Source organism: Leptonychotes weddellii, chromosome X (genome assembly GCF_054177405.1).
Source record: "Leptonychotes weddellii isolate Sample4059 chromosome X, ASM5417740v2, whole genome shotgun sequence".
Taxonomy (NCBI): Eukaryota; Metazoa; Chordata; class Mammalia; order Carnivora; family Phocidae; genus Leptonychotes; species Leptonychotes weddellii.
Window position 1 is genome coordinate 21195228 of NC_138385.1, and position 11107 is coordinate 21206334.

At 33.7% G+C, this 11107-nt stretch overlaps 1 non-coding gene across 1 annotated transcript; it reads right to left on the reverse strand.

The window, feature by feature from the left end:
* Positions 1 to 8511: 8511 nt before the first annotated feature.
* LOC115940734 (U6 spliceosomal RNA) lies at positions 8512 to 8616 on the reverse strand. The gene has a single exon (XR_004075466.1). It is a non-coding gene; the product is annotated as a U6 spliceosomal RNA (small nuclear RNA).
* Positions 8617 to 11107: the final 2491 nt, after the last annotated feature.

The following is an 11107-nucleotide window of genomic DNA, read 5'->3' on the forward strand; positions in this document are numbered from 1 at the left end:
TTTTAAAAAAGCAAGACCCATCCATATCCTGTCTACAAGAGACTCATTGTAGACCCAAGGACACCTCCAGATTGAAACTGGGGGGAGGTAGAGAACCATTTATCATGCTAATGGACATCAAAAGAAAGCTTGGGTAGCAATTCTTACATCAGACAAATTAGATTTTAAACCAAAGACTATAGTAAGGGTTAAAGAGGGACACTATGTCATATTTAAAGAGTCTATCCAACAAGGTCTAACAATTATAAATATTTATGCTCCTAACCTAGGAGCAGCCAAATACACAAACCAATTAATAACCAAATTAAAGAAACACATTGATAATACTACAATAATAGTAGGGGACTTTAACACCCAACTCACAGCAATGGACAGATCATTTAAGCAGAAGATCAACAAGGAAACAAGGGCTTTGAAAGACACTGCAGACCAGATTGACTTCACATATATATAGAAAGAGCATTCCATCCTAAAGCAACAGAATACACATTCTTCTCAAGTGCACATGGAACATTCTCCAGAATAGATCACATACTGGGTCAGGAATCAGGTCTCAACCAGTAACAAAATATTGAGATTATTCCCTGCATATTTTCAGACCACAATGTTTTGAAACTTGAACTCAACCACAAAAGAAAATTTGGAAGGAACTCAAATCCTTGGAGGTTAGGGAGCATCCTACTAAAGAATGAATGGGTCAACCAGGAAATTAAAGAAGAATCTAAAAAATTCATGGAAGCAAATGAAAATGAAAACACAACTGTTCAAAATCTTTGAGATACAGCAAAGGTGGCCCTAAGAGGGAAGTACATAGCAATATAGGCCTTTCCCCCAAAAATTAGAAAGGTCTCAAATACACAAACTAACCTTGCACCTAAAGAAGCTGGAGAAAGAACAGCAAATAAAGCCTAAACCCAGCAGGAGAAAAGAAATAATAAAGATCAGAGCAGAAATCAATGAAATAGAAACCAAAAGAACAGTAGAACAGATCAATGAAACTAGAAGCTGGTTCTTTGAAAGAATTAACAAGATTAATAAACCCCTAGCCACACTTATCAAAAAGAAAAGTGATAGGACCCAAATAAATAAAATCATGAATGAAAGAGGAGAGATCACAATCAGCACCAAGGAAACACAAACATTTATAAGAACTATTATGAGCAATTATATGCCAAAAATTAGTCAATCTGGAAGAAATGGATGCATTCCTAGAGACATATAAACTACCAAAACTGAAACAAGAATAGAAAACCTGAACAGACCCATAACCAACAAAAAAAAAAATTGAATCAGTAATCAAAAATCTCCCAATAAACAAGAGTCCAGGGCCGGACGGCTTCACAGGGGAATTCTACCAAACATTTAAAGAAGAATTAATACCTGTTCTTCTGAAACTGTTCCAAAAAATAGAAATGGAAGGAAAACTTTCAAACCAGTCTATGAGGCCAGCATTACCTTGATCCCAAAACTAGATAAAGACCCCACCAAAAAGGAGAATTACAGACCAATATACGTGATGAACATGGATGCCAAAATTCTCACCTAGATGCTAGCTAATAAGATCCAACAGTACATTAGAAGGATTATTCATTATAAACAAGTGGGATTTATTCCTGGGCTTCAAGGATGGTTCACATTCACAAATCCATCAACGTGATACATCACATTAATAAAATAAAGGACAAGAACCATATGATCCTCTCAATTGATCCAGAAAAAGCATTTGCCAAATACAGCATTCTTTCTTGATTAAAACTCTCCACAGTGTATGGACATAAGGAACATACCTCAATATCATATATGAAAAGCCCACAGCAAATATCATTCTCTCTCTTTTTTTTTTTAAAGATTTTATTTATTTGTCAGAGAGAGAGTAAAGAAGGGGGAGCAGCAGGCAGAGAGAGAAGCAGGCTCCCTGCTGAGCAAGGAGCCCAATGCTGGACTTGATCCCAGAACCCTGAGATCATGACCTGAGCCAAAAGCAGACACATAGCCGACTGAGCCACCCAGGCATCCCAGCAAATATCATTCTCAACAGGAAAAACTGAGAGCTTTTCTGCTAAGGTCAAGAACATGACAGGGATGCCCACTCTCACCACTGTTGTTCAACACAGTACTAGAAGTCCTAGCCTCAGCAAGCAGACAACAAAAAGAAATAAAAGGCATTCAAATTGGCAAAGAAGTCAAACCTTTACTCTTCACAGATGACATGATACTTTATGTGGAAAACCCAAAAGACTCCAACCCAAAATTGCTAGAACTCATACAGGAATTCAGCAACGTGGCAGGATAGAAAATCAAGTCACAGAAATGAGTTGTATTTCTATACACTAACAATGAGACAGAAGAAAGAGAAATTAAGGAATCAATCCCATTTACCACTGTACCAAAAACCATAAGATACCTAGGAATAAATCTAACCAAAGAGATAAAAGATCTGTACTCTGAAAACCATAGAACACTTCTAAAAGAAATTGAAGAGCACACAAAGAAATGGAAAAACTTTCCATGCTCATGGATTAGAAGAAAAAATATTGTTACAACGTCTCTGCTACCCAGAGCAATCTGCACATTTAATGCAATCCCTATCAAAATACCATTGATATTTTTCACAAATCTGGAACAAATAATCTTAAAATTTGTGTTGAACCAGAAAGACCCTGAAGAGCCAGAGGAATGTTGAAAAAGAAAACGAAAGCTGCTGGCATCACAATTTCGGACTTCAAGCTATAATAAAAAGTTATAATATAAAGCTGTGATCATCAAGACAGTATGGTACTGGCACAAAAACAGACACATAGATCAATGTAAAAGAACTGAGAATCCAGAAAAGGACCTTCAACTCCATGGTCAACTAATCTTTGACAAAGCAGGAACGAGTATCCAGTGGAAAAAAGATAGTCTCTTCAACAAATGGTGTTGGGAAAATTGGACAGCCACATGCAGAAGAATGAAACTGGACTATTTTATTACACCATACACAAAGATAAACTCAAAATGGATGGAAGACCTAAATGTGAGACAGGAATCCATCAAAATCCTAGAGGAGAACACAGGTTGCTACCTCTTTGACCTTGGCTATAGCAACTTCTTACTAGACACGTCTCCAAAGGCAAGGGAAATAAAAGCAAAAATGAACTATTGAGACTTCATCAAGATAAAAATCTTTTGCACAACAAAGGAAACAGTCAACAAAACTAAAAGGCAACCTATGGAATGGGAGAAGATATTTGCAAATGACATATCAGATAAAGGGCTGATATCCAAGCTCTATAAAGAACTTATCAAACTCAACACCCAAAAAAACAAAAAATCCAGTGAAAAAATGGGCAGAAGATATGAACAGACATTTCTCCAAAGAAGACATCCAGATGGCCAAGAGACACATGAAAAAAGGCTCAACATCACTTGGCATCAGGGAAATACAAATCAAAACCACAGTGAGATACCATCTCACATCAGTCAGAATGGTTAAAATTAACAAGTCAGCAAACAAATGTTGGTGAGGATGTGGAGAAAGGGGAACCCTCTTACACTGTTGGTGGGAATGTCAACTGGTACAGCCACTCTGGAAAGCAGTATGGAAGTTCCTCAAGACGTTAAAAATAGAGCTATCCTACGACCCAGCAGTTGCACTACTAGGTATTTACCCCAAAGACACAAATATATTGATCCGAAGGGGCACCTGCACTCCAATGTTTATAGCAACAATATCCACAACAGCCAAACTATGGAAAGAGTCCAGATGTCCAACGACAGATGAATGGATAAAGATGTGGATACAATGGAATATTACTCATCCATCAGAAAGGATGAATACTTACCATTTACATTGACATGGATGGAATTGGAGGGTATTATGCTGAGCAAAATAAGTATATCAGAGAAAGACAATTATCATATGGTTTCATTCATATGTGGAACATAAGAAACAGTGCAGAAGATCATAAGGGAAGGGAGGTAAAACTGAATGGGAAGATATCAGAGAGGGAGAAAATCCATGAGAAACTCTTAAATATAGGAAATAACCTGAGGGTTACTGGAGAGGGTGTGAGTGTCAGGACAGGGTAATTGGGTGATGGGCATTAAGGAGGGCACATGATGTGATGAGCACTGGGTGTAATGTGTAACTGATGAATTATTGAACTCTACATCTGAAATTAATGATGTAGTATATGTTGGCTAATCGAATTTAAATAAAAAAAATAAATGGAATCACACAATAATGTACTCTTAAAATCTTCGAATAATAATTTTAAGATTCATCCACATTGTTGCATAAAATAGTAATTTATTTCTCTTTAATACTGAATAATATTATATTCTCTGGATATACAACAATTTTTTTATCCATTTACCTGTTAATGGATGTTTGGGTGGTTCTCATGTTTTAGCTATTATAAATAATGCTGTTATGAATATTCATACATAGGTCTTTTTGTGGACATATGTTTTCATTTCTCTTAAATACAATACCTTAGCAAATACCTAACAGTAGTAATGCTGGGTCAGAAAATAAGTATATATCTAAATTTATAGGAAACTGGAAAACTATTTTCCAAAGTAGTTGTACCATTTTACATTCCTACAAGCATTATATGAGTGTTCCAATTGTTCCACATCCTTGCTATAACTTTATCAGTGTTTTTAATTTTTGCTATTAAAGTGGTTATGTAGTAAAATCTCATGATTATAATTTACATTTCCCTGATAATTAATGATGTGGAGAACTTTTCATGTACTTATTTGCCATCCAAATACATCTTTCATATGCCTGATAAACATCACAAACAGCACATATAAATCCAAATATTTGATGCCCCCCTATAAACTTTGAAGTCATCTTTGATTCTCTCTTACACCCCACAGGAAGTCTAATAATAGATTAACTTTGCCCTATATTTTAGTATACTTATAAACGAAGTCTTCTCATACTCAATACTATAAATGAAATACCCTGCTCCAACCCACTATCATCTCTTATCTGGACTAATGCAATAGCTTCTTAACTAGTCTCTCTGCTTCCACTCTTGTTCATTCATCACTTTATTCTCCTCACAGCAGCCAAAGTGATGGTTATAAAATATATGTCAGATCATGAGTTCGACACCCAATGAATCCTGATGGCCCCTGGTTTATAAAAATAATCTATATAAGGCTATATGATCTTACCCCTCTGCTACCATTCTGACTTCATGTCCTACTATCTCTCCTTTTATTTCATTCCAGCCACAATGACTTCCTGGTTATCCCTTAAACATGCCAGTCATGCACCTGCTTCAGGACATTTGCACTGGTTTTTCCTCTGCCTAACATCTTTCCCCCTAGACATTCATGTGGCTTGTTTGCTCACTTATTCAGATGTCAGCTCAAATGCTTTCTTAACATAGAGATAATTTTTATATATAAAATTTGTATATAAAATCACTCCCCTGTCACTATTCCTTTTTCCCTGTTCTATTTTTCTTCATACGACTTATCTCCACTTGGCCATTATAGATTTATTTTTTAATCTATTGTCTGCCTTCTCTATAAAATTTACACTTCAAGAGTATTTCAATTTCTCATATTGGTATCCTAGTGCCTAAACTGTGCTTGGTATGATAATAAAATTCAATAAACCTGTTGAATGAATAATTGTAAACTATTTCTCCATGTCCACCAAATCCACCTCCTGGATTCTATATTAAATTCTTCATATGGCGGAATCATACCTCATTCTTTTCATAGTACCTTATATGAGGTACATACTAAGCACTCAAAGATCCTTGTTGATGGGTTTCTGCATATTGGAAATGCTGCCCAATTAGCCTAGTTGAGATTAAAATTAGCCAGGAAGTGTTGATGCCTAACATTATTTTGAATTGATATTATAAGAATAACTAATACATTTGATAAATGGTAAAATAAATGATTTTTTAGGTTCAACTAATACTTATTGCCCTTGCTACATAGAAATAATTTTCAATGTTTTTGTATAGCATTTGATATTGACTAAATTGATTTTCAGAGATTAAGTAACTCTCCCAAAATCATAGATCTAGGACATTACACAACTAGAATTTTAATTCCTTAGCTCCTGGTTCCAAATTTTGTACTTGTACTTCTCCCTTTCATTGTTTCTCCTCCAGTCAAATGCTTCCTATTTATTGCTTCCATCCTCCCCGATCTTTCATTCTCTAATCTATGCCACATCCTGAGAAGTGTGCCATTAGTCACACTTTAGCTGATCTCTTCACCTTCAACAAAATGCAACCCTTTGTTGGTTTATTGTTACACTAACCTAAATCAAGGGTAAATGACCACTACTGCTTAGTGCAGTAACCTCATATAACAAAATTGACATCCTGTTAACAGAAGTCTCTGGCTACCTAATGAAATAAGAAATTACTGTGAGAATTTTAAATACTGGGGCCAGACCAGACAAGGATTATGATGTGTTTAGGCATTTTTGAAAGCCTCTGGCACACATCCCCCCGGCAGCTGTTGATGTGCCTACTCAAGAGGAAGCTATGAGTATATATACACATACATGTTAATACACTACTCTTACCCCAGAGAGTGTGAAATGAGAATTTCTTTTTGCTTACTCTTATTTAGCACTCCTCTGACAGCTATATTTTCTATGTTAACTTAGGGGACACTGGAAATATATGTCAGGGGTGAGAATTAGTATAAAAATTACTATTTTTCTTGATTTTCATCTGTAAATGGTATGAGGTGAATTAAATACATAAACTTTAAACCACATAATTTTTACTTATTCATGTCATCTGGATATGTATTAAACTTTTATCAAATAGCTTCTATGTACAATGTACTATGTTAAACACTGTGAGAAACCCCTGCATATTACACAATTCCAGCTCTCAGAGATTCATGTATTCTGCTGGAGAATACAAAAATGTTCAAGAGAATTTGCAGGGAAGTAAACAGTATGGGCATTTCCAGTTTCAAGTTTAGTCCACCCATTCAACAATAAGCACAAAAGATGTGCAAGGCATTATGCTGGGAACTAGGTATTAAATGATGAACATACCTATCACAATCCCTATGTCATGGTATACAAAGAATAGTAAGGAAAATACAGACATAAAGGAAATAATGATCTACAAAATGAAAAATTTTCAACTGTGAATAAGTGTTATGAAAATAAGGCAATAAGAGGATTTTACATAGAAAGCTCAGGGAAGACTTCACTGATAGGAAGATAATTGAACTATTATCTGAAGAGTGAATAGGAATTAACCAAGTAAAAAAGGGAGAGAATAATGTCCCAGGCCCTCCGGCAAGAGGGAGCAAGAAAGACACTGAAAAAAGACCTGTATGGCAAGAGAAGATAAGGCATGTACATGATAAATCTAGAGAGGTAGATGAAGCCAGACTATGATATGAAGACTTCTGGGACATGGTATAAAGTTTCAAAATTAGAATAGTATTTTCATGATGGAATAAAAACTCTTTAAAAATTCTACCCTATGGTTATTCCTAATGCTAGAGTCTTATTTATTTATACATTAATTATATTTGTATATTACTCCTATTTATAGCTAACTTGGCTAATCATGTAAATTACTATTTAACAAATATTGTATTATATTTTAATATTAATTTAAATATAATTTATATAAAATAAATGTAATTAAATATTATATTAAACTACTACTTAACAAAAATACACAACAGATGAGAAAACTTAGCCTTTCATATGCCTCTCTAAACTATACCAAAAGAAAAAAGGTGTGCATTTGCAAAGATTTAGAGATCATGAGATAAATTCAAATTGGGAATTAAATATGAAAATCATTCTGGATATAAACTCCATGATTTTAACATGTTGAGATAATTTGTGCTTCTGGGGAAAGGCCTGAGGAAAATGTGATCAAATACCAGCTATGTTAAATTTTCTTAAGTCATCAGACTGCTCTTTTAAAGAAATGAAAGAGATGCAAATTCCTTCCTAAGATACACACTTTTGCTATTCTCCATTTAGAGTTAAAAATTTCCACTGTATTTAAGGTTTCACCAAGTGTATTTTAACAATCTGGATAATGCAACAAACACATGTTGTTCTAAATGCTATCTTCATCACTAAGATGTGATTTTATATCTTCGAAAATTGGACATTCAAGGTAAATCAAATTCATGGTACATACTTAAAGGCCTGCTTCAACCCAGACATAGCTGTATATTTTTTCCATTATATTCATGGTAAATACAGTACCACAGATATTTAACAGAAAAAATAGACCACATAAGCCATGCCCTTCTTAATGCACATCTATAACAGGGAACTATGTAGGTGAAATATCCCTACCAGAAATTATAGCCTTAAGGGAGAATATTGTGCTTCTTGATTCCTAGACTAACTAGAGAACAAGAAAGCAAGGGTAAGCACACGGGTCTCTTCCTAATTAAACAGTACAATGCCTTTATTAATATGTACTTAATCCAGGACAAATAGTATCTACTTTCCAAATTTAATAAAATATTAGAAGTATTTTTTTATTTTTTAATATGGAAAGCTTCACAGATTCCTCATGTCATTCTTGCACAGGGGCCATGCTAATACCTGTATTGTTCCAATTGTAGTATATGTGCTGCCGAAGTGAACACAAAAGTACATTTATAAAAATCAATTTTCACTAACACAAGAAGTATTTCAATATGATATTTTTAAAGGAATTCTTGAATACTGGCTATCACATTCCTCAGGTTTTTTTTTTTTTTTCCTTCTCCATGTACATCATCCTCAAGAAGCTTGTGAGATTTTGGAAACCAAAGATCAAAGAGCTTTAATTTTATCAATTCCACATTTTTAGTTTAACAAGTACATCTCCATTCAATGTTCTTGAAACCGTTCTCAGTAATCAAAACTTGAAAGCTAATCTGAATTTGTAGCTTCGTTCACTGTAGTTATAATACTTTTTTTTTTTTTCAGTGCAATGGTCAAATTCAGGGCAATTCCTTCCCATAACTAAAATGGAGGCTACTATTGAATATGAGCTATATTACTGATTTAATATATATTATTGCTATTGTTATCACTATTACATACAACATTTTGAATTTTCTCTTAAGCAACTTTTCACATGCTATGACTTCTAAAATATTAGTTCATTAATGTCATGATAACTTGAAAATATCTCGTATTAGTCAGTTTGGGCTGCTGTAACAAGATACCATAGACTGAGTAGCTTATAAAAAATAGAAATATATTTCTCACAGTTCTAGATGCTCACAGTCTGATATCATTTTGTAGCATGGTCAGGTTCTGTTGAGAGCCCTCTTCTGAGATACAGACTGCTGAATCTCCTTGTTTCCCCATGGTGGAAAATGAGAGAGCTCTCTAAGATCTTTTTTATAAGGGCACTAATATCATTTATGAGGGCTTTTATCTTCATGACCCAATCACCTCCCAAAGGTCCCACCTCCTAATACCATCACAATGGGGGTTAGGGTTTCAACAAATGAATATTGAGGGGACACAAAGATTCAGTCCATAGCAATCTCCAAAGCAGCAAGTGATTTAATTTACAATGATTTTTATGAAATTAGAATAGAATGTGTTTTCTGACATCAGAATTTACAAAATGTCCCCTGTATAAGATTTATTACATTTATAAACTAAATTTACTAAAATTCTAAGAAGCTAGACTCCATTGTAGTTCAAGTATGTTTTATTTCCAGCATTTATTTTGTTTATCACTGAAATCTGTGTGCATGTTTTAAGATTTTTGGCACATTTGAGTACCATGGAGAAATCATATCTTGTATTTCATTATTCAGTATTCTTGTAACATCAATGAATCCAAACTTCTGGAAAGCCTTATGTTCACATGATGTTAGTGTTGACATCATTCAAATAATATAAATTTAGTACATGCATTAAAACAAACAACATCTTTAGAAGAAAAAGCTACAATATAGTCATTTGCTGTCTGAAGAAAGCTATAAGCAGTAACACTAAAAGACAAATAAAATGATAGGAGTAGAAAATTAGATATGAGTTTAGGATGTGATAAAAATAATAGAAAAGTAAATACTCCCCCTGACAATTTAACATAAAGAGTCTGTTCAAGAGAGACTATGGCATAGTTTCATCAAACAATAAATGATGTATTCAGTACTCTAAAATGTGGGAAGAACTCTGATAGTGTTTACTTGAAAAAATAATTCTCTGGACAATTAAATCAGTCTTTAGTATCACAAGTATTAAAACACATTGATAATGAGAAATGGTGGATTTCTGAAGTTGTCAAAAATTTTAAATGCATAACTCATGGAGCTTTGCTGTGATGCAACCCTTTATGATATAGCATTTGTCTGAATTTGGATACATTTTGTAACCCCATCTAAGAATAGTTACCAGACTTATCAGCAAGAAAAAGTCCTTATTCATTAATTCCTTTTCTGTAGCCAAAATATTTGAAGTAATGGAGGTATTAGCAAACAAAGACTCATAGCTGTCCTCTATTAAACTAATCTCAAACAGTTGGATTGTATTTTATAGACTCCTTCCATTAATAATTTTGTCAGGGATATCTAATCTATAAATTTACCTAAATCTTAACAAAGCTATTTATATTATTATGCTATACATTGGGTAATAGAAGTTCTCAACTATATATTACAGTATAGGTGTTATTGGCAAACTTGGGATGGTGTGCATTCAATAGTCACATATTATAGTCAATATATCAATATAAATATACTAATATGTTACATTCTATATATATGGGTTACCAGTCATTAAAACATAGATTACACTAAAGTTAACAATATTATAATGATTGCAACTATTCTTTTACCACTTCTACATTCTTTATTTCATTTAATTCATATAATGACTCTATTTGGTAATTATGAGTATTCCATTTTCCAAATGAGGAATTTGAGGCTTAGCAAGGCTAAGTTCTCTATAGTCACACAACTAATTAGTGTCATAGCAAGAATTTGAAAGAGAGCCAATCTGACCAACAGAGTGGCTTTTGATGTAAAAACTAAATACAAATAATCTATTTTAACCTTTCATAATCATCATGATATAAATCATCCTTAGGCAATAGATATATATGCATGTCACATATCAGGGTTTTAACTAGCC